Source organism: Manis javanica, chromosome 6, assembly GCF_040802235.1.
Source record: "Manis javanica isolate MJ-LG chromosome 6, MJ_LKY, whole genome shotgun sequence".
Classification (NCBI taxonomy): Eukaryota; Metazoa; Chordata; class Mammalia; order Pholidota; family Manidae; genus Manis; species Manis javanica.
In genome coordinates this window covers 76,364,294-76,390,326 of record NC_133161.1, presented here as the reverse complement: position 1 = coordinate 76,390,326, position 26,033 = coordinate 76,364,294, and the positions used below count along the sequence as shown (strand labels likewise).

The 26,033-nt window shown below is 37.7% G+C and overlaps 1 protein-coding gene and 1 pseudogene across 3 annotated transcripts in view; one reads left to right on the top strand and one right to left on the bottom strand.

The window, feature by feature from the left end:
- Positions 1-26,033, bottom strand: part of ELAPOR2 (endosome-lysosome associated apoptosis and autophagy regulator family member 2) — a 206,715-nt gene that overhangs the window by 178,307 nt on the left and 2,375 nt on the right. The gene's annotated exons all lie outside the window — the stretch shown is intronic.
- Positions 1,308-2,878, top strand: LOC108385466 (elongation factor 1-alpha 1 pseudogene; annotated as a pseudogene).

Below are 26,033 nucleotides of genomic sequence, written 5' to 3'. Positions count from 1 at the left end.
AAATTGGGAAAAATTACTAGTAACAGATGGTCAAGATTTACATCTTCATTATATATATTTTTAGCTCTAGCTATTAAGAAAAAGATGAAACTCACTAAAGGTCATGAAGTCAGCATTCACAAAGGGAATAAAACAATAAACATATGGTAAAACATTCTCTAAGAATAGAAATTAAAAATTCAATGTAAGTAGATACTATTTTGTTAAAATGACAACAATTATGAATAAAAGAACACAAGCAAAATAAAAGAGGAAACAGACACTCAAATATTGCTGAGAGGAATGTAAAGCAGCATGACATTTCTGGAGGGAAATTTGGTAGTGGTCATCAAAAGCCTTAAAAGTATATGCTCTTTGATAAAACAGTTCTATTCCTAGGACTTTATCCTTGAAAATAATTAAGCTATTTCAACCATTGTGGAAAGTAATATGGAGGTTCCTCAAAAAACTAAAAATAGAAATGCCATTTGACCCGGGAATACCACTCCTTGGAATTTACCCAAAGAATACAACTGCTCAGATTCAAAAAGTCATATGCACTCCTCTGTTTATCGCAGCACTATTTACAATAGCCAAGAAATGGAAGCAACCTAAGTGTCCATAAGTAGATGAATGGATAAAGAAGATGTGGTACATATACACAATGGAATATTATTCAGCCATAAAATGAAAACAATTTCTGCCATTTGCAACAACATGGATGGAGCTAGAGGGTATTATGCTCAGTGAAATAAGCCAGGTGGAGAAGGACAAGTACCAAATGATTTCATTCATCTGTGGAGTAAAACAATGAAGCAAAACTGAAGGAAAAAACAGCAGCAGACTCACAGACTCCACAAAGGGACTAGCGGTTACCAAAGGGGAGGGGTTGGGGAGGATGAATGGAGAGGGAGGGAGAGGGGGACTGACGGCCATTATGATTGGCACACATAATGTAGGGGGTGTATCACAGGGAAAACAGTACAGTAGAAGACAGTACAGTAGGAGAAGACAAGTAGTGACTCTGTAGCATCTTACTATGCTGATGGACAGTGACTGCGATGGGGTGTGGGAGGGAGACTTGATAATAAGGGTGAATGTTGTAAAAACCTTCATAAGATTGTATACCTTAATAATAACAAATAAAAAATGAATTCTGTTTATTAAAACCATATAAAAATCATTAAAAACCAGAATACTTATAAACATCAGAAAACATTCAAAAATGGTAGGTGGTAAATATTGCCATAAAACAGAATATATCTTTCTCACAACAGGTTTGCTGCCACAACATAGGCATCATGAAAAACCACTAAATATAAGCCAAAATGCGAAAGGAAAAGACTTAGATCAATGTTGCCATCATTGGACACATAGATTAGGTGAAGTCCACCACAACTGGCCATCTGACCTACAAATGTGGTGGGAGTGACAAAAGAACCACCAAAAAGTGTGAGGTGGCTATTGAGATGGGAAAGTGTCCCTTCAGGCATGGCTGGGTCTTGGATAAACTGAAAGCTGACCGTGATCATGCTGTCACCACTGATATCTCCCTGTGGAAATTCAAGACCAGCAAGTATTTTGTGACCACCATTGACATCCCAGAACACAGAGACTTTGTCAAAAACACAATTACAGGCACATCTCGGGCTGACTGTGCTGTCCTGATTGCTGCTGCTGGCGCTGAATGTGAAGCAGGCATTTCCAAGAATGGACAGACCCGTGGGCATGCCCTACTGGCTTACACACAGGAAGTGAAACAACTAATCATTGGTATTAAAATGGATTCCACTGAGCCACCCTACAGCCAGAAGAAATACAAGGATGACGGTAAACGAGTCAGTACCTATATTAAGAAAACTGGCCCACAGCCCCAACACAGCAGCATTTGTATCCATTTCTGACTAAAATGATGGTAGCAGGCTGGGACCAAGGGCTAACATGCCAGTGGAACCACGCTGCCTGGAGCTTCATCTTGCCACCAACATCCAACAGACGAGCCCTGTGCCTGCCCCTCCAGGTTGTCTACACAATTGGTGGTGTAAGTACAGTTCCTGTGGGCCAAGTGGAGACTAGTGTTCCCAAACCTGGCATGGTGGTCACCTCTGCTCCAGTCAGTGTTACAACTGAAATCTACTGAAATGCACCATGACGTGAAGCTCTTGCTGGGGACGATGTGGGCTTCAATGTCCCCACGAAGAACAAGTTTGTCAAAGATGTTTGTCATGGCAAAATGGTTGGTGACAAGAAAAATAACCCACCAATGACAGCAGCTGGCTTCACAGCTCAGGTGATTATCGTGAACCATCCAGGCCAAATTAACGTTGGATGTGCACCTATGCTGGGTAGTCACACAGCTCACGTTGCTTACAAGATTGCTGGGCTCGAGATCATCATTCTGGGGAAGAAGCTCAAAGATGTCCCCAAATTCTTGACATCTGGTGACACTGGCATTATGTATATGGCTCCCAGCAAGTCCATGTTGAAAGCTTCTCTGACTATCCTCCTCTGGGCCATGACATGAGACAGACAGTTGCTGTGTGTGTCATCAAAGCAGTGGACAAGAAGTTCACTTTAAAATGGTTTTTATGTTATGTGATATTCATCTCAATACTTATTTTTTAAAATTAAAAAATGTAAATATCTAATCATCATATTCCTTTTCAAAGTTTACCAAATTGTTTCAATTGTTTGATACTATACAAGACCAGTTTTAGGTGTTTGTGTGTGTCTTTCTGTCTTCTCACTCTCCACTGATATTACACAGTTAGTAATAGCTACCATCAATATGGTGCTTACTGTGAATTGTTCTAAAGAGTTCACATAAATTAAGCATATTGAATCCTCACAGTAATTCTATGAGGTAGGTATTATTACCATTGTTGTTTATTATCATCTCTATTTTACAGATGAGAAAGACATAAACAAAGTGACTTGGTTGACACTACACAGCTAAATGATAGAATTGGGATTTAAACCCAGTCAGATTGGCTGCAGAATCCTATGCTCTCAAGGATTTCAACTCTCAAAGAATTCAAGGTCTTTGTAGAAAAATAAGAAACAATGTAGGTGTGGAAAGTAGGGGTGAAGTAGACCATCCATAATCCTGCCATTTTTCCAAATAAATACACATATCTGTATATCTACACCAAAGTTTCATAGTATGCTTTAAAATCTGCTTAACATATTGCACATTAATATGTAAACAAATATTTACATATTTATTTGTGATGACTGCTATGTCATCACACTTAATGGTACCATAGTGTTCCATTTAATATAGAAAACAATTTAACCAGTCATCTATTAGAATTTTGGGCTGTTTATGAATAACATGAAGATAAGCCCTCTTATACATAAATTATTGTTAAGTTAACCAATTAAGGTAATTATAGAAGTAGATATAGAATATTTAGTAAGAACATTTTAAAGCTCTTAACAAATATAGCCCAACATTTCTACAAAACCTTTGACAGTTTAAACTCCCATTTGTAGATTATAGGATTACCTCCCTCTTACCACACTTCTTTTTCAGAATTTGAGCTGGTCTCAGAACACATTCTATTCTTATGAAGCTGAGGGTCATTTTATTCCCTGCTCTGCCCCTCCAACAGACACATATGACCAAGGGAGGAAAACTGTTTGTATTTTGAAGGATTCTTTTAAATGTACAATTTGGAGAGCACAAATGTTATTACAATATTGAGCTTTTTTAAGGGCACGGTATATCTCTATTCAGGAATAATTCTTCTTATAAAACATCCCTGTGGGACACAATAATTTTAAAATGAGGAAGAAAAAAAAAAAGTGAGGCTATAGGTTAGTGAATAAACTAAGGACTCAAACGAAAAGTTAGGTTTTACCTAGGCCTGCCTCATGCCACTAACCTGTAAGTCTTTTCCAGAGAAAAAATCCTAGGCTGTCATGAATATAATTTACCACTAAGACTGAGATCTCCTTATTTTAGACCATCTTACAACCTAAGACAGAATTCTAGAGGGCTGAGACCTTCAAAGTCCCCAAATACTTGTCTTCAGAAATATTAAATATCTCACGTTAAATGTCTAAAGTCAGTCAACTTAGATAACTAAGTGAAATTACAGAACCAGTCATCAGCTATTAAAAAATGCAAACACTTGACTGTGTCAAGTCAAACAAAAGTAGCACAGACCAGATTCACCAAGCCTTCTTTTGTAGAGAATGCTTATTTTCCGGAAACTATCAAGATGCATATCTCTGCCCAGTATGACCATACTAGACATAAAAATTCCACATTCAGTCAAAAATATTCAATAAGAACCAAAGACATTACCTAAAAACATAAAACTAGAAGCCAAAATATGTTGAGCTTGGAAGAAACTTTACAGATTATCTAAACCAATCTCTTTCTTTTCCAGTTAAGATCAAGTCCAAAAGAAAGCAAGTTACCAAAGGTAACACACCAACTATCAACAAGAATAGTCCAGTACCTGGGTCTCTTGACTCCCTGACGAACATGCACCCCACCCTACTCTGGTGGATACGTATCCAACTGAACATCTATCAATTCATTTCCCAAAAAAAATTACAACAAAAATAAAGTTTTTCTCCTGAATAATTAAAATTAGACTGTGTGCTTTTTAAGCTTTTGTAAACTAAGGTCAATTCTGTAAGGAATATTTAAGAAATATTAAGTCTCTACCATTAAATAACTTTAATACGTTAAAAACATTTCATTTCAAACAAAATCAGATTTGAGTACAATTCTTCCAAAGTCCTCAATAGTCTTAAAATATGCATGCTGGACATATATTTTTCAAAGAGCTAATTAATTCATTTTGCTAAAATGTCAACTGGAAATTTTTGTCTAATAGTATGGGAATAAAGGTATATATTTCTGGCAGGCCAGCCTAGGAAAGAGAAAATAGAGCAGCTGGTAGAAAGAGAAACTTTAAACAAACATGTTCTCCTGTTGTATTTGCTTAAATAAACCAGTCCACCAAAACATGAAAAACAAGACCTACGCGTATATCTGCTTCCATATGCTCTTTGTATTTCAGCAGTGTGCAGTCATTGGGAAAGCACTAAGAAAAAGATGCCTGTCCAGAGTCACTGAACACAAGAAAGTAAAGGAAGAAATTGGAATGGTTTTCATTCCATGATCGCAGAAGAATACTGAATTCAGATTTCATTGAGCTGCGGTCATTAATGAGGTAGACTATGCAGCCAGGACAAGAATCCATCGTAGCAAATTGTCTGCTTTAATATGGTTAGTATCTGAACTACTGCCAGGCTTAATCTATAGAAAACCCACTGAGGATATCTTTGCTGCTATTTTGCACTAAAGAAGAACAGACTTTTTTATTCAGTTTTTTTTTTGTGTTTATAGTTAAATAGTATGAGATTTTTTAAAATTATTTAAACCAAGTATACAAAGTTAAAAAAAAAAATCAAGGCTGCCTCCAAGAGATCAAGTCAGTGGTATTTTAGGGCACTGCCAAAGGTGAGGTTTGCAAACCAAAAAGTGACCTGAAAAATAACCAAGTAAGTATTTTATTTAACACTAATTTTCACCACAGGTGTTTTCTTCATTTTAAAATGTTATATTCTGCCTTGATACTGTGAGTAATAAGCCCACCAAAAATATATGGTATTTCACAATTATATTTACATTTCTCCCTTGTTGACCTAAGAAGTTAGAGCTAATCTGTTGACAACTACAATCATTAGTTACATTCTGTATTTTAAGAGTTTCCAAAGAAAATCCATTACTGTCACAAACAATCTTAGGAGGACACATCTTAACAGCCTATATTCCAACTAAAACCTGATGGTGGAAAAGAAGCAACTCTTCAGAAAAAACAAGTTGGCCAGAAATTTGCTGGGAACATTTCCTTGGATCATACACAAAGGCAAACAAATATGAGCCAATTTCTGTAATTTTTTTCTCAGTGCAACCACAAAACCTCTTATCATAAACAACTTAATTTATCTCTGTGATAAGATTATGTATTATGAACTTGGATGCTAGGCTTTTTTTAGACTAGGCTGGGCTGCCATCTTGATAAGACCAGGGAGATGATACATATATTTAAGGTTGACATCTTCCTGGAGAAGGCACTTTGATTTACCTCTTCTTCTCAAGGTAGACAGATTTACATTTACTAGCTGTCTTGTTCCACTATTTAAATATAAACTTAAGAAAATTACGACATCATGTTCACATGAAGTATTAAGAAACCACCTTTCTAACTCATTCTTTATTTCAAAAAGGCAGTTCACTGGAGGTCCAACTCAGCAAGTACTCATTTTTACATCAGGAAATCCAGGCCAAAATCCTCTAAAGTGACACCTAATGTCACCAAGATGATTAGATTAAGTAGCCAGTAACTATGCCTAAATACCACACAGCAGGAAAAAAATGTAAATGTTATTGGAACATCAGAAATGAGCCTATGAGAAACTAAAGGCATTATGTTGCACCACCACCACCACCACCCCCGACCCCAAATCCATTCATTCAAGTTCTAACCCATAATACCTCAGAATGTGACCTATTTGGTGATAACAATTATCAGAAGTGATCAAGTTAAAATGAAGCCTAATATTAGAGTGGACTCAAATCCACTATGATTGTATCCTAATAAAAAGGGAAAATTTGGGCACAGAGATAGGTATAGAAGGAAAATATGTGAACACATGGAGAGAAGATGGCTATGGAAGAGATCTTTCTTACAAAAAATGTCAGGCATTTTTTAAATTAAAGTATCATTGATAAATGTCTGTTCTTTAAGCCACCCAGTTCACTTTGTAATGGCAGCCTGAGAAAATGTCTACCAAAAAATCCCCAAACTACAGAGGAGGAACAGCCATATGGTAGAAACAAAATGGCTGAGTTGATGACCAGTATCTCAGATTAAACAGGATAGAAAACTACAGGTGTGCCTCATCTTAAATTCTTAAGCAAGGTATTATAAATAAAAAATAAAACCAGAGCCACTGATTGTACAAGAAAATCTTGCCCTTGGAAGGAACCTGAAAGAACTGTCATTTCATCATTTCTCTTGCCAACGATTTGCACTTCCCCCTCCAGCTACTGCCACTTCTCCCCTCGCTGGCAGAGCTCCTGGGAAGACTGCCTGTTTTCATTGTGTCTGCCTCCTTCCTTCTCTTTCTCTCCTGAACCCATTCCAATCAGGTTTTGCCTCTACCACTCAAACAAAACTGCCTTTTCCAAGGTCAGTGGTGACCTCCACCCCACAAAATCCAAGCATCAATTCTCAATACCTCTCCCACCAAATCTAACAACATGTGCTTCGGCCCATCACTCTCTTCTCCTTCAACTTTCTTCATTTGGCCTCCGGGACTCTGTCCTCCACCTCTGAGCTCTCCTAAATCTCCTGGTGTGCCCCAGCACTTGGTCTTGGCCTCTTCTTTCTCTAGTCAGTCCCTGGGAATCTTAGTATAGCCTATGTCTCTCTCTAAATATGTAAAAGTATATTTGACATACAAAATATATACAGAATCCAACTGCTTCTCACCACTCCATCCCTGAAACCTTCAGCTAAGCCACCATAAGCCCTCACCTAGTTTATTGTAATAACCTAACTCGTCTCTTTGCACCCAAGTCCCAGCATCCAGACTGATCTTTTTACATATACATCACACTATGTCTGTACTCAAAACTCACCATGGCTTTCATCTCGTTCAGAATAAATGTATTTAATATACCCTGCAAAATACCATGTGATCACCCCATCCACCTGTGACCTCTGTGTTCCCATCTCCTGTCATGTCCCCTTTACTTACTCTGCTGCAGTTACAGTGGGTCCCTCTTCTTTGAACATGCTAAGCGTATGCTCATCTCAAGGCCTTAGCACTTGCTATTCCCTGTGCCTGGAAGCCCTTTCCCCATATGTCTACATAGGCATGATCTCTCTCTCCATTCAGGCACTGCTCAAATGCCACAGCATGGAAAGCCCTTTCCTGACTCCTTAGATACCTTCTAACCTTGTGTGTCTTCTTAGACTTATCATCACCTGTCATGTATTTGTGTAATGTCAATATCCTACCATTCTATAAACTCTGTAAGAGCACTCTGGTTTTGTTCAATGATGTATTCCTGGTACATAGACCAGGGACAAACACAAAAGAGGGAGCTGAATAAATCTTTATTGAAAGAATAAATGAACATCACATGACCTGCCATAGAGTAGGTGTTAAATAAATGACACTTTGAAAAATAACCAATAGACAAGTGATTAACCATGAAATCTGTTTTCAGAACCCTGTCCTTAGAGATATCTAAATTGGAAATAAATCATTGGTCTGTGATTTGAGTGTGCAGAAATATTAGACTATAAGCTCCTTAAAGTAAAGGACTTTTTCTCTTTGTACCTTCAGCAGAGCAGTTAGCAAAGTAATTAATAAGGTGTTTAAATGAATATATCCATGAGAAATGTTCATTTAGTCTTTGCTTATATACTCTATTGATGAATAGCTAACTAGTTTATAAAGCAAGACTTTTCCATTGCTGCACATCTTTAAAGGTTACAAGTCTTCCTTAATCTGAGGAAAGATCTTGTTCACTCACTGGTCCCAAGTCTGCTGTCTAAAGCACACGTGAAGTCCATGCTTTAAAGATAGCTCTTCACACATTTAAAAATAATAGTAATGAGCCCTATCATTGGGTTGATTCTCTAGTCAGACACATCAAAGTAAATGTAGGAAGTGGTATGTCCCAGATTCATTCTGCCTGGGCAGGGAGTATCTCAGCCACAAGTAAGGACATTTAGTATAGGTCCTGAATGATAATTAGACATGAGCTGCACCTAGGAGAGAGAAGAAATGGCTTTAGATGTGGCTATGAGCAGAGCATGTAAGGATGGAAGTGCACGCAAATCTTTACATCGAGAACTGTGGTTAGATTGCTGAGTAAGGAAGAGGGGTGAAATAGAAGAGAGTAAAGAGCATGAAGAGAAAGCTAACAAGGCCACCTGAGACCACATGATAAAGAACATTATATACTGTGTTAAAGTGAGTTATTTTATGATTGACTGGAGGTAGAGTTTAGAGGAGGAAGACGTCTAATGAAATCAAGTCAACACTATTAACCAATCAAAAATGAAAGAAGAAAAACTAATTAGAAGTGGAGGGGAAAATAATGAATTTGATTCGGAACATATAATTTGAAGTAGTCTACAACAACCTACGATAGGTGTCCTTAAAGGAGTTGTAAATGTGCTCTTGGAACTTGAATGAAAATCAAGCATTGGAGGTTGTATTTAAGAGTCATTTAAACAAAGGTAAGACAAGTAATTGAATGAAAAAATGTTAAAAGTGATTCTTCCTCTTCCAGGAATGCAGGCTGATTTTCATCTTTTTGCTTGTTCAAATTAGTCAAACTGTTTATAAGTATGCATTATTTCTATTTACAGAAAAGTAAGAATTAATAAAGGAAAATATGGCTAAGATTCAGAGAGAGCATGTATAATGCCAAGAGAAGACCAAAAGCAAAAACCTAGGAAAACCAACATTTACAAAGAAGTAACAGGAGAGTGGCTAAAGGATGTAAGCTTGAGTGATAACAAGATTTCAGTGTCTCAAAAAGTACCAGAGGAGCAACCTGCGAATAGGGTTAAATGCTACAGAGCAAGAGAATAGGATGAGCACTAAGGAAACCCCTAGTAATTAGGAAGTGATTACTACCCATAACAAGAGATTTAGGAAAATTATTGGGATAAAAGCCAGATTACACTGAGTTGAAAAGGGAGTAGAAAACTGAAGAAATAAAAGGTCTGCTTTTGAAGAGAAGTCCATAAAAAAAGTCATAGCTGAAAAGAAAGTCAGGTTAAGAGCTAGTCGGCCTTTATCTACGTCCATCACAGAGAATGCAGAAGTCTCCACTTTAGGTCAAGTGTGTCACATTCATTCTCCTGTCTTGTCAAAGTTATCATCTATTGCTACAGAAGAAATGATCCTAATAATCCTAAATAGGACATATTAGCCTGTCTCACAATCATAGTTCCTATCAGTACCTTTAGTCTTTCTAGAGTAAGGAAGGAAGGGCGGGAGGGAGGGAGGGAGAAAGAAAGGAAAATACAACTAAACCTAGCTATCTTGCTGGATTTGTTTATAGAAATATAATTTCATTAAATAATGAATATATTTAACTGTCCTTCCAAATGAACACAAAGGCTGTTCTCATTATCCAACGAGTACACAAATGCTCATCACCATGAACTGAAAACGTCCTCATTTTAGCCTCTGAACGGGGGTGGTGGGGGCCCACCTCTCTCACAGGCACTCTGAGGGACATTCATGGATAATGAAGTGATCTATAGGCAGACAGGTGAGCAAGTGGAAGCAATTCCAAGAGGCATATGTAACTGACTGACTGAATGATTAGCTCTCAAAACTCAAGATTTACCTGAAATAGCACTAAATAAATTACCTCCCAGATTATCTCAGAATGCCAAGAGTCCTTTAGTGCTTACATTTACAGTTTTAGGCTACTGCTGCTGAATTTCATAAACAACCCGTTTGGAGTACTCGCTAATGAGTTCTTGATATTCATAGATTACATTATCATACTAGAGCTTAAGAAAATCAACTACTATGACTAGAAGTATAGCATGTTAAAAACAGATAGGCATATGAGGTAGAGCCTTACAATGGAATTCTACTCAGCAACAAGACAGAACAAACTACAGAATACATCACAATGTGAGTCAATCTCGAAATCATTATGCTAAGTGAGAAATGCCAGGCCAAAAGAAAATAGATACACGTCATTTGATGCTATGTGATTCCCCTTACATAAAATTCTAGAAAATGACCTGTAGTGACAGAAAGCAGATCAATGGCTGCCTGAGGAAGGGTGGAGGAAGGGCTGGATTACAAAAGAGAAGCAAGAAGTCCTGGTGGTACTGGAAATGACTATTTTGATTATAGTGATTGTTTAATGAGTGTATACATATGTCAAAACTGACCAGATTGTATACTTTAAATATATATATATTTTAGTGTACTTCATGATCTTCAAATAAAGTTTTAAAAAAAGATTGAGGCGATTATTGAACCTTCCCATTAAATATCTATCTTTAAAGTAGTATCATTTACATAGGAATGAGTGGCCTAACAACAAATGATTTTTTTGAATGGGCTAATATGTCTACAACACTTAGAACAATGCCTGGCACATCCACCTATGACATAAGTCTTTAAAGAAAGAGGGATAAGAGAACAAAATCATTTAAGTAGTTGTGGTAAAATTTCAGAACTATAGTCCATCGGTTTTTATTCTGAATTGTCTTTAATACATACTTTCTGTCAACAACAGAGCTTGGCCTTTTATTTTTGAAGTTTTACAGGATTCTGGTTTAAGATGTCATCAGATTCATACCCTGATTCTCGCTTAGCTCTTGTCTCCATCCTTTATTCCCAGAACTAAACAGGTAAAGGTGGAGGAGAACATGCGAAGGTCCAGTGCCTGCCCAGTGATGCTTACTGGGGAAGAAACACAGAGAGCTGTTTCTTTAAAATTCTGAAAACAATTCTCCTGAACTAGAATCTAGTAGAGACAGAATGAGATGCCCTGCATTAACCAGCACAGCATAAGAAAAATGTCTGCCCAGCGAGAATCTGCCCGAAGTACTCTACACAGACACCTCACCCTCAAAAGAGGAGTCCAGTGGCCATGGCCACCTGCCCACCTGCGTGGAGGTAAAACCCAACAGTACACGGGCTCTGCGGGTTAAATCATGTGCAATGCTAACATCTGCCTTGGAGGAGATGATATCTCAAATGCGTGAAAAAAGGATTACTACCTGGAGAAAAAGCAATAGTCTAAAAAAGACTGACAAAAGGAGAAAAAAATTACAAAAAGCTGTTTGGTGTACTTAGTAAGATTCAGTACACAGCCTCTTAGAAGCAGTTGTCAAGAGCCTTAAGTATAGATGAGCATATGTATAGGCAGAGGGGGAGGCAGTGAGGGGCAGTGGAAAGTGAAGTCTCTATAGACAGTATATTCCAGCCTTATGACTAGCTAGCTTTGTCATCTTTTCCTAATTACTAATTGCCTTTGAACTTCTGTTTCCTCATCTCTAAAAGCAGAGGTATGAATTGCTGTGAGGATTACTGTCAATATAAGTAAAGTGTTTCACACATTTAATTAATAAATGGCACTTGTTATCAAAAACATCAGAAAAAATTAACAGGCAAAATATTAGAATTAACAAGACCACTCTGGAAGAGACTATACATACCATTAATTTCCAAAAACCAATGGCTTTTCAACATATCAGGAAAAAAAATCAATTAAAAGATAAAATGGTAGGGGAAAACTGCCACAGAAAATAGTAAGAAAAAATACTTCAGAATATGAACACTGTGCTCATGAGAACTACAGAATGCTTCAAACACCAGTGTAGACTATGACTTCAAAGTGAAGATAATATTGCAAAGATGACAAATTTTTCCAAATAAATGAAGAGATTTAACACAATCCAAGAGAAAATTCCAATGAGATCTTTCTTTAACTTTTCAGAATTATTCTGAAGTTGAACTGGAAAACTAAATGGAATGAGAACAGCTGACACATCTTTGAATGAAAGAAAAGCAAGCAGTATTGTATCAAATCATATTCTAAAAGTTTGTGCAATCTTGGTACAAAAACATCAATGGTGCAGAAAGTAGCCCCAAAGAAATCAAATAAATGTATGTGTATAAAATACCATATAATATACATAAAACAGATTATAAAGAATATATACATACACTCACACAATAGATGGTAGAAAAAACACACCAATGGAGAAAGGATGAATTACAGATTGTTCAAAATACTTGTAAAAACTGGCCATGCAGAAAATAAAGCCAGAGGCTTACCTTCCATCAAGCACTAAATAAACTGTACATGAGTCAAAATGTGGGAATAAGTTCACAGCATATTGTTAAATGGAAATAGAAGAAGAATCCCAAACTGTATGTGCAGAATATTCCCATTTGGTAAGTACATGTGTGTATTCATAATGAAATATTTGCAAAGACATTTCATACATGTGAGGCAATACAGCCACATGGTTAGGAGTGAGGGCACTGGGGCAGGAGGCGAGTCTCAGAAGTAGTAATTTAACCAGGCTGCAAGTGTAAGGACTGGGCTCATTAGAATTTGGAGGATGACTGAATGAGTTAATAAATGAAATGCCTTAAAATTGTACCTGGCTATTGTTCTTTTTATTTATCATTCCTATAATGAATGTTAAGATGTTAAGACTGGCTTGCTTATTTGGTGGCATTATGAGTGTTTTTATTACTTCATTTTTCTAGAATGTACATATATTGCATTTAATTTTAAAAAGGTCAAATATAAAAAATGAAACCATAAAAAAGTTACAGCAAATGATGTTAATATTTATTTGTTCTTTAGATAGGGAAGCACTTCCCTAGCATATCAAGCTCAGATATATTTAAGCATCTACTGTTATTTTGGTTCAAGTTATTTCCTAGTATGTGTTATTGATATGCCCAAGTATTATCAAATAGAATTTGGTGTTAAACTTCATTTCAGATTGTCAATTCTTTCCACTCTCAATCTTATATTACATTAAATACCAAAGGGCATTGTTTTATGTTTATACTGTAGCAATCTTAGAAGACAGTGCTAAGTATGATAAAGAATGTGTCCTAGGACTAAAGCACCAAGAAAAAAAAATTATCTTCTTACCTGTTATGGGAGGAATGTTTATAATCTTGAGCATTGAACTGCCCCTTAAATCTACCATAGCAACATAGGCACAGCACGCTAAACTAGAACACATCACTCCTACAGATGTGACCCCCAGCCATCAGTCTGTCCAAAACAGGAATACAGGAATTTGGAAACTTTCAGAGAAAAAAGCAGCAGCTTATGGCTCTACAGATACAAAACACCTTCTTGAATGAACTAAATCTACATTCTCCTACTACCCACCAATCCTAATCTTGCCCCCTAAATGAGCATTATACCAAAGCCTCTTATATATGAGTGTGCATTTAATGTATTGAAAACCCACCATTGTGAGCCCCCTTTTAAGTCTTCTCCAAGCTAACTGTCCTCAGTCCCTTGGTTCAGTCCTGAAGTATTTGGACATACTTTCTAAATACTTCATCTTCTTACTTTGCACCTCAGGCCAACATCTTGCTATATCACTAAACTTCTTCAAATATTGTACCTAAGTTGAATTACTAACCTAAATTGAATGTCTGCCTTCTCTGAGCCAAGAACACTGCTCGTATTAATAAAGCCTATGACCATTCACCCCCCCATCATTGCCTTTTGCAGCCACATGACATCAGTAGCTTCAAAAGTACTTTTAAGCAAGATCTCCTCATCCTGTGCTTAAACATTTGAATTGCCCATTATTTTAGACTTTCAGGTAATCATGAATTCCAATTATTCTTTCCAACTCATTAGGCATCTTCCCCAGTTTTTTCATTTTACAATATTTGGTTAAACCTTCTCAAAACCAAAACACTGATTACAATAGTAAAACAGTAACAGGACAGTGATTAGATACTAAGTCCAAAGGTAAAGTAGTCACCTCCTTCTCCACAATTTCACTTTCCACAGTCAACTTCAGTCCAGAAACCATGATGCTCCTTCTGATATATCATCAAAAGTTTGACAGCAGCCTAACACTACGTCACATGCCTATGACATTCTCCTCGCTTCATCTCACCATACAGGCAGTTTATCATTGAACATCATCACAAGAAGGTTAAGTACAATAAGATATTTTGAGGGAGAAAGATATTCGCATAACTTTCATTACAGAATATTGTTATAATTATTTCCTTTTATTATTAGTTATTGTCATTAATCTCTTACTGTGTCTAATTTATAAATAAACTTTATCATAGTTATGTATGTACAGGAAAAAATATAGTATATATAAGGTTCGGTACTCTGAAGTTTTGGACATGCCCCAGGAGTCTTGGAACATGTCCCCTGCAGGTAAAAGGAGACTACTGTACAACATTGGAGACCTTCCTCCAGCTTAGCATCAGCTCCTTAAATTACTAACCTGAGGGTACATTTGTTCTAATAGCCAAGAAACGGCCTACTTACACCATCATTCAGCATTTACTTCTCCATCTTGTCCCTAAGAATATATTTCAAATGCCTTATTGAACATCAAGAATCAGCATGTCTGCATACTCCAGATTTACTGGATATGTAACAGCTTTCTGTGCTGTCACTTTCTACTGGCTGTGGCTTCTCCACTTCTTGCTCTACTGAACTTCTTAAATGCTGGCATTTCCATGAACTCCTCAATGAACTGCACTTACGTGCGCAGAGCCTGGGTGACCTAATCAACACCAATGGCTTCAATTACCATCCATGTTCCTGCAGCTCCCTTGCTGTCTTTTGGTTGCACCCCTGTACATCCAGCTGTCTCTGGGAGAACCCTGTCTGTATGTCCCTTGGGCGCTTGGAACTCAGGACGCCAATAATGAACTCATCCTCTTTCTTCCAGCTGCCTGGCCTCCTCATCCTAAGAGCTCCGCCTCAGTGAGGCCCAGCACCTACCCAAAAGCTCAAGGTGGAAAACCTGAAAGTCAGGGTAGCCTGAAATTTATCACTCAGCTGTCAAATACATCTCCAGCTCCTCCTTCCACCTCTATTCTCACTGTCAGTTGCTTAGCACTTTTTTTTCCCCATGGGAAAGGCAAGAGTCTTCTGATCTGCCTGCCTCCAGGAGGATCCCTCTTCTGTCTTCCTCCATTCACATCTTCTCTCCAATCTCATGTCAATGGCTCCCCATAGCTTTCCTCGCAAGACTCTCAGTCTCTTCCTTCTTTATAATCTAGTCATCTCCTACCACTCCTACCCACATACCTTCACTCTTGCCCTTGAAATAGTTCAATGATTTATTTCCTCTGTGCTATTACACTATTTTCTTCACTGCAACATGCTGGCTTCTGCACATCCTATAAGCACTTCTAGAAATCTTTCAGCTCAAACTACACTTCCCCTGGGAGCCAGAGCTCCCTAGTCTGATTTGGTTGCCATTTCTCTGTGCTTCTGTATAACCATGTGCATAACTCCATCATAACACTTAACCTATCTGTACTATAGTCACAGACTTATGCATTAAGCTTCCTATGACATTTCCTATGACAGAAATATAAACCCATTAAATGCTAGATGAACAAATAAAAACATGAATGGCTACTGAAAAAAAAGTACAGGCATACGTTACTTTATTACACTTCACCTTATTGCACTTGACAGATACTTCATTCTTTACAAATTGTTTTGTAGCCACCTGGCATCAAGCAAGTTTACTGGCACATGCAGAATTTGCTGACTTCATGTCTCTGTCACATTTCAATAATTCTCCCAATAATTCAAACTTTTTCATTATTATTATAGTTGTTATGGTGATCTGTGAATGGTGATTCCAATTCACTGAAAGCTCTGATGATGGTTAGCATTTTTTAGCAACAAAGTATCTTTTAATTAAAGGATATACTTTTTTAGACATAATGCTTTTGCACATTTAGCACAATACAGTATAGTGTAAATATAACTTTTATATGAACTGGGAAACCAAAATATTCACTTGACTTGTTTTATTGTAATATTCACTTTACTGTGTTGGTTGGGAGCTGAACCCACACTATCTCCCAGGTATGCCTGTTAGCAGAGAATGAAGGCGGCTTTCTTGAAATTTCAAGAACAGTTAGAACAAAGACTGTCAATCCAAGCCCTAGAATTCTTGATCACAGTTGGTTCAGAATTTTTGTCATCAGACCCATGAAAGACTTCATACATTGTAGGAACCTAATAAGGTAACATGCACCAAAAGATCAGTTTTGTAAAAATTAAAATCTGTTCCTATTTGATATGTTAAAGGAAGTAATTCCATATACATATTTGTGGTCTAAATAATTAATTGCTCTCTCTGGGCATTATATTATTTCAAAACAGGCAGACAGGAAAATGATATAGAGAAATATATTTTCAAAGTATGTATGTTATCCTTACTACATGAAGAGCTCATCTTCATAAGAAAAACAGTAAATGAAGACACAGAAAAGTACACAAAAAGTGAAATACAAAAAGCTAAGTGACATGAAAACATTGACCCTCAGTAGTGAATAAAGAAACATAAATTACAACAGTGAGATAGCATTTTCAATGATCAAATTATCAATGATTAATAAATAAAAATTTTCAGTGTTGGGCCAGAATTTAGTTTATATCCTTTGGCTTAAGATTTCTGCTGCAAGTAGTCACTCTTCAATAATCAGAAATTCAGACAATGTTTTGTGTTATTATACCATTTTTGTATTATAAATAATTAAAAACTTAAGTGCCCAAAATTAAATTTACTCATTCACTCAACAAGCATTTATTAAGCACTTACTATGTGTCAGGCACTGTTGGAGGTCTAGGGATATAGGAGTTTATTTTTAAAATACATATATATTGCCTTGTCTATATGGAGCTTACAGTTTATTGGGAGGGATCATAAAAACAAAATATATAATTAAAGTATATATTATAATGGATGTTAAGCACTTTAGAAAAAATTAAAGCATAAAGCTGGGATAAAGAAGAGGAGGTTGCAATTTTAAGTAGGTGACCAGGGAAGACCTTACTGAGAAGAGGGCAATTTGGTAAAAACCTAAAGGACATGAGGGAGAAAGCCAAGCAAATATCTGAGGAAAGAGTTCCAAGCAGAGAAAAGAGCCAGTGCAAAAAGAGGCCCTGAAAAATGAGCTCACATAACACTTTGTAGAAAGAGCAAGAAGACTGGGGAAGCTGCAGCAGAGAGCAGTCAGAAGAGATGACAGAGGCCTCGTGGAGGCTGGATCTTGTTAGACCCAGTAAACCACCATCAGAGCTTTGGTTCAGAATGAAGCCTTAGGTTCTGCTCTGGGCAGAAGAGTAAGTTTTTGGCTTATGTTTTGATGTGATCTCTGGACTGCTCTGCCGAGATCAAACTAAAGTAGATCAAGATGGGAAGTTGGAGCAGTAATCAGGCAAGATACGATGGGGGGACCCAGAAGGTAGAGGCCAAGTGGTGAGAAGTATGGACTCTAACTATTTTGAAGCAGAGACAAGAGGGTCTGCTGATAGACTGGACACAGGATGTGGGGAAAAAAGAGGTCAGTGCAAACTCAAGAGTTTTAGGCCTGAGCAACTGGAAGAGAAGAATTACCATTAAAGGACAGAGGGAAGGAATAGGTTTGGGGCAATGCCAGGTGCTCAGTTTCAGACATTTCAGGTTTGAGGTACCTATGAGTGGAGATATCAAGGCTGTGTTTGTTGGGGTGCAGAGATGGTCCACGAAGAGATGTAAATTTGAGAGCTGTCCATATGTACACGGTATTTAAAGTCAAGTGACTGGATAACATCACAGAAAAGATAGGAGGGCCAAGGATTAAGGCCAGGAATGACCCAATGTAAAGAAGCCAGGGAGATGAGGAGAGACCAGTAAAGACTGAGAAGCATCACAGTGGAGTAAGAGAAAAACTATGCGAGCATGGTATGCTTGAAGCCAAGTACAAGTTTCAGTGACCAGAATCAAGTGGTTGGTTCAATGTTTCTTAATAAGGCAGGTAAAGATAAGGAATGACAGCTGGATTTAACAATGAGGAGGTAATTGTTCGCCTACAAAAGAGCACTTTCAGTGAAATGGTAAACAGCTCATAAGTAAACAATGGCAGACATTCAAATGTGCTGTATTTTGCAATATGCTACATATTAAAATACCTTATAAATAGTACAAGAACATTTATAAGGAAGTATCAGTGTTATTGGAAAATGCTTACAAGAGAGGAAGCAAGAGAGGAAAAGATACAACTTCTACATGCAACATAAGCTCACTGGAGTCTTCAAAAAGGAAATTTGTAGGAAAGAAATGTACTAAAATGTTATACTGGATATCCCTAAGTGGAAGAACTAGAGCCAACATTTTCTTCTCTACTTGATTTTCTAAAATATTCACAATGCACAACTTCCATAATTAGAAAAAAAAAAAGTATTCCCGTAAAATACTTTTGTCAGTAAACAAATTTCCAACCCATATTCCAGTTCTTTCACACTTCAATCCATTTCTTGGAAATACTTCTAACTTACACAAGAATAATAACTAATATCTGGCACTGCATTAAAATTTACAAGTCATTTCCAAATGCATTAGCTTGATCCTCACTGAACTCTACTAAGGATAAGACAGGAGTTACTATTTCCATTTACAGACAAAGAAAGACTCACAAAAGTTGATTTGCTCAGTTACAAAACCTGATGACAGGGCTCAGATTTGAGTTAAGTTCTTTGATGACCTTTGATACTTCTACTCTAACAAGAAGACGCTTTGAAGCCCAAGCAACACATAAACAATACTCCTGTCCCCATAGGCAGCAAACACTGGACAACATTTATCAAGATGACTGACCATCTCTTAAAACTACCATGTTTTTCTATTCTTATGTTTCTATTCTCAGGGAGAAGCACTTATTAATCTCCATGTTTGCTGCTTCTACCAGATTATAAACTGCTAGAGAAGGAAGACAATATTCTCTTTTCTATATGTTTTTTTGAGTTTCAAGTATTTTATTTCAGAATAAAGTATAAATGTTTTCCTTTTTTTAAGTATGTTTTTCCCCTATTTTTATTTTTTATGGAAGTATAGTTACTATATTGGTTTCAGGTGTACAACAGTGACTTGACAATTACATGCATTACGATATGCTCACTGTAAGTGTAGTTGCCATCTGTCAACCTACAAAGACATTATTGACAATATTCTCTATGCTGTGTTTTCATCCCCATGACTAATTTACTTTATAATTGTACATCTTTATCCCCTTCACCTATTTTGCCCATTTCCCAGGCTCCTCCCTATGGCAACGACCAGCCTGTTCTGTGTTTGAGTCTATTTCTTTGTTCATTTCTTTTTAGATTGCACAGAAAGTGAAATCATATGGTATTTGTCTTTCTCAGTCTGACTTATTTTACTTAGCTTAATATCCTCAAGGTCATCCATGTTGGTGCAAATGGCAGGATTTCATTCCTTTTTGTGGCTGAGTAATATTCCATTATGTATATGTTCCACATCTTCTTTATATATTCATCTACTGTTGGAGACTTAGGCTGCTTCCATATCTTGGCTATTATAAGTAATATTACAAAAAACATAGAAGTACATATATCTTTTTGAATTAATAATTTTGTTTCCCTCAGGAAGTTCCCAAAAGTGGAATTACAGGGTCATATAGTAGTTCTAGTTTATTGAGAAACCTCCAAACTGTTTCCTGTATTGGCTGCACCAATTTACACTCCCACAAACACTGTACAAGGGTTCCCTGTTCTCAACATCCTTGCCAACACCTATTATTTCTTATATTTTGGTATTAGCCATTCTGAATGGTGCAAGGTATAATGTGGTTTAGATTTGCATTTCCCCAATGATAGGTGATGCTGAGCACCTCTTTGTCTTCTTTGGAAAAACATCTATTCAGCTCCTCTGCCCATTTTTAATTGGATTATTTGTGTGTGTGTGTTGAATTATATGAGTTCTTTATGTATTTTGGATATTAGTCCATTATTGGATATATCATGCAAATATCTTCTTCCATTCAGTAGGTTTCCTTTTCATTTTGCTGATAGTTTCCTTTGCTGTGCAAATTCTTTTAGTCTGATGTAGCGCCACTTGTTCATATTTGCCTCTGTTTCCCTAGTCCAGGAATCATCCAGAAAAAAATTACTAATCCCAACATTGAAGAGTTTACTGCCTATGTTTTCTTCTAGTAGTTTTGTGGTTTCAGGTCTTATATTTAGATCCTTAATCCATTTTTTTGTTGTTGTTGTTAAGTTGGCCTTCTGAGATCAGGAACAAAACAAAGCTTTATTGTCTTAGCTTTTTACCATCTACCTGGAATTGATTTTTGTGTAATCTTTAATCCATTTTTTAGTTTATTTTTGTGTATGGTATATGACAGTGATTCAGTTTCATTCTTTTGCATGTAGCTGTCGTTTTCCCAACACCATTTATTGAAGAGATTGTCTTTTCCCCATTGCATCTTCTTGCCTTCTTTGTCAAATTAAATCACCATGTACATTGCTTCCTGTATTATGGCAGCATCTTGCCTAGTACCTGGCATATGGAAAGTAATTGAGAAATGCTTGCTGATACACTTCATGGTAATAGGAGGAGCTCATGCTCCACTGATGATTATTTTAGGATTTTCTAAGATGCCCTACAGAAAGAGGAAGCTAGGGTTGCAGTTGAAAAATTTTATCCATGAAACAAGCAACTAAACTGTATTCCTCACTTTATACCCAGAACAGTGGTTCTCCAACTTCAGTAACCATCATAATCCCCTGGAGAGATGGTTATAACACAGATTTCTGGGCCTCAACTCAGATTTAGTAGGTTGTGTGCAGGGCCCAAGAACTTGCATTTCTAACAAGTTTCTAGGTAGTTCTGACACTGCTAGTCCTAGGATCACACTTGAGAACAAGTGACAGAGAAGAGTGAAGCTCTGAATAAGTACTAAGTACTATCCTGAACTCCAGAGTTGTAAACTAAGTTGAGAGCAAACTTCAATATATTCTGATCACTGGATTTTTATTTTAGAGTCTTAAATCTGATACAACTGAGAGAAGATGTCAATTGTACAGGATTAAATGCACCATAAAGATCAATTCCTTTTTATAATTGAAAAAGTGGAAGTCTCCACTCTATTATATTATCAAAGCAGTGATTAGTGCTTCAAGAGAAGAAGGCCTGTGTATTACATATTTCCCAAATCCCTAAAGTTCCTTAACAGAAAGATACTGAATCACTGTTTGCTAAATAAGATGATGAAATTCCTTCCCATAGTGTGCATGATGTATACTTAGGGTGTGTTCAGAGCCTCTGGTAAAGCATATGGCAGCTGTGTGTAACACAGAAAATGGTGCCCCCTTGGGGCATATGGGCTAGAAAAAGGTATTCCTTCATCTGGATAGACACAGGCCTATCAAACTGCACACTGGATGGAGTCTGGCTCTTACTTGCCCCCATAGCTGGGGGCCCTTCTACAGGGCACAGCTCACTCTTCCATACAGGGTCATCCTGTGTGTGCAAAACACTTGTAGAACAACATATGTGTGCCTGAGAGTAAGCAATGGGCTGTGACTAGAATTCAAAGAGAAGAGAAAAGGCCCTTCATCTTTAATAGTCCAGAAAGGTTAAAGGAAGATACAAGGAATTAACCGAGGCCAAGAGGCTTCCTCTGAGATGTTCTATCACCACCCACAACCTTCATCCAGCAAACTCCCACCGATCTTTTGGGCCTTAGCTGACAGACACGTCTCGTTTTCCCCAGTCACCTCCCCAACCCGGACTAGAATAGCTATACAATAGCTATACACTCCCAGTGAAAACAGGAATTTTCCACTATAGCATTTATGGTAAATGTGATTACATGATGGATGGGTGTGCTTTGATTCTGCCCCCACAAGATTATAAAGCGGGGGCCATATGTTTTGTTCATCATTTTACTACTAGTACTTTGTACATAAGTACACAATAAATATGTGTTTAATGTTGAAATATTACATATGGATTAAGAAAGGCAAAAAGGGATGAGACTTATCCATGGTTTCTTCAGGGGGAAGGGAGAGGCAACATAAGTTTGACTGTGATTTCTGACAATAAAGAATTATTTTAAGATCCAAGACACTGCTGAAGAATTCACTATCATAGGAAAACGTGCCACTCTCTACTATGCTCTGCTATTTTCATTCCTTGTGCTAAAATATGACACTTCACAGAACTGTCAACTCTTGGTTTTACATTGTAAATATTGATGGTGTGAATGCTTGTTCACATTTGCCTAAAACATGAGAAATAGTTCTGAGCATAAGAACTTGAAATGGAAAATTCACCTCTGCTAACATAACAGGCAAGATCAATTATGTTAACTGCATGAAAACAGTGGCTGAGTCCTAATTCTTTCAGCGACAGTGTGATTTTGGAATTTCTGACACCCTCACCCATAGCTCATGACCGACCTTCAGAGAGCTCCTGCAGAAAGGATATTCCTCAACTGTTCCCATCAAAGTCTGAAACAGAAGATAAGGCTGTTTACAATTCTTCTGATTTATGTGGACTTTGAAGACCCAATTTACCAAACTAGACAGCCTATTCAATAAAATTCTATTCTATCACTGTCTCACTCCCAGTTAATACTCAATCCATTCCCACATTCTGGCACTGAGCACCAGTGACCTAACTGTCAAGTTCAACCTTCTCTTTTCAGTCCTCATCTTACTTATGTTTTTCTTTGGGCAATTGACACCACAACTATTCCTTTCTTCTCCAAAGGCTTTGCTCCCTTTCCTCATAACTGTTCTGTCACATTTCCCTTACACGTGCCGTTACTTACATGCCTACTTTGTGAATTCCTCCATTTCTGGCACCTTTAATGTTGATAAAACCCAAGTCCTTTCTTTCATCTTTGTTCTTACTGGGTAATGTCACCAATTCAAGTGTTTCAACCTTGCCTTTCGTTCATACGATTCCCCTATCTCCACACCAGCCAGTCCATACCCCTGAGCAACACAGCCTGATACCTAACTACCTACAGGTCAACCCCTTAAAGTCACCTCTCCAGAACCAAGTGCCTGATCTTCCTCACATCCCTCTTCATGGAGGTCTGAGGCACTACCTTTTAATCACTTCAGAACCTTTCATTCCCTCACTTGCCATATCCACTAACTGTCAAGTCTGCCTTCCAACTTCACACGTGTTTTCCACCTTCATTACTCCTCCTTGACTGAGGTCTGGCGCCCTCTACCTGGATTACTGCACTTGCTCTAGCAGGTCTCACCCTTTCTATCTCCCACTCCTCCAATGTGGCCTCCATATTGTTGCCAAACCAACGCATATTTTATTACTCCTGACTTTCAAATTCTTCTATTGCTCCCCATCACCTACCAAATGAAGACCAGCTTCTTAGCACAACATAAGGACCCCTCTGATCAAGCTCCTGCTGCCTGCCTCTCAGACTCATCCATCACTCCTTAAGCTCTTCCCGTTATAACCTAATGCTGTTTTGTGTTTCTCCCTTTTTCAATCTGTGTGCTACCCCAGAAATATCTGTCCCCCAAATTAGCCCACACTCGCCTCTGACCCTTGTCTGCTTGGCAAATTCCTACTCATCTTTTAAATCTCACTCACCTCCTCTACAGGGCCTTTTCGAGATATGACTTCCCCTTTCCTCTCTCACGGCACCAAGTCAGCTCATTGCAGCTGTTTGTTTACAAATCTGTGTCACCCTTACCCAGTGAAATGCTCTTTATTAGATTTGTGATTTCACTGATTTGTAACTTGTACAATCATCTGACACTATGCCTGGCACATAGTATAAGCTCAATAAATGTTTGTGGAATAAAAGCCATTGGAAAAAAAGTCATCATCCAATCAAGATTCAGAGAGACCACTACAATTGTATTATGTAGGATTTTAGAGCAGTGAACTAAGAATCAAGCTATTTTGTGATTTAATTTGACTAATTTAAATAATGCATACATAATCCACTTAATTCTGTTCCTTTCACTCTCATGCACTCTTCTAATACCTTGCTTTATCTCTGAATCATCTGTTGGCCTTTATCTTTTTTTACCTCTGGCAACCCCATTAAGTCCTATTTGCAATGAGTCAAAAATTCCATTGCATTCAATTCTTGGATAAGCTTATCCTCTGAACCTCTGAAGATGCACTGCAGACCCTTCCTGAAATATCAGGGTCTAGATCTACTAATCTAGCAATAACTCGCACATTTATATAAGGATCTACCCGCCACCCGCCCCCACTCCCCCCCCCCCCCCCCCCCCCCCCGTTAACCTATATTAATCTCATCCTCACAATAAAGATAGGCAGGACAGTTTTTATTACTATCATTTTATAACTGAAAGACAGATGTCAAAAAACCCAGAGGTTTGTTATCCTTTAAAGGTTTCCCCATACCAAAGCCTGAGGAATATTAGTTCTGTAGTTTGTGATATCCAGTCCTCATATTTTTTTTCTTTAAACACCATTTACCAGAGTCACATGCTGTTGCTGTCCTTCATCTGCCGGCACACTGACTTTACTTTTATTTCTGTCTCCCCAGCTCTGGCCTATTTGTGCTTAGGCTTCCAACCCACTGGTTTGATCACCAGCTGAGCATTCCAAAGCAATCATTTTTCTCCCCTTTCAGCTCTAAAATCCAAGACTCTGACAAAGGAAACTGTATCTTATGAGTTTCACCCTGGAGTCCAATCCTCTGCAAAAATCTATGGGAAAGTTTACCAAGAACCCAGTTGTCTTGCTAAAGGGCCTTTTTTCTGAACTCAGGCAATCATAACTAGATTACTCCCAGGCCAATTTTCTGTGCTTCTCATCCTTTTCCTTGCACTGCTTTCCTCTAACAACCAGGCAAGGAAAATCAGAGTCTACATAACTTATTTAAACAGAACTACTTTTACAAAAATACTGATAAATGAGGGTGGAACTCAAATTCCTGAGGGAAAATGAGGTCAAGAATTATCTGCAGATTTTTCCATACTCTTCAACATTCTCTCATTTTATTAAGAATCTGTCTTAGTTTTCAGCCTCAGACCCTCAGAGTGTAACCACTCTCTCTCCTCCCTACCACATAGTTCTGTCCTTTGTGTGTGGCATTTACCTCCTTTTCTGTTACAAAAGGGTGGAAGGGATCAATGGGCAAGAGTGCACACAAAATAGTTACCTTATGTCTTTGTGTCTCTGTTCACATGAATTTGGCCTCCATTTTCACAGCTGTATCTCAGAGGATGCCTCCCATCCCGCAGCATAAGCAGCCCCTTACCCTCAAAGCCTGAAAAATGCCTGCCCCCTTTGCTTTCCTTTTAAAAACAGTATCAGAGAGAAACAGTGCCAGTTCTATAAATTTTTTCAGCTGGCTAGACCAAATGCAAAAGAAGCAGATTCACCCCAAGAGAGGCCACGTGGCCTCTCCCATTTCCAAAGGAACACCTAACCCCCAGTCAATCATCTTACATGTTTGTC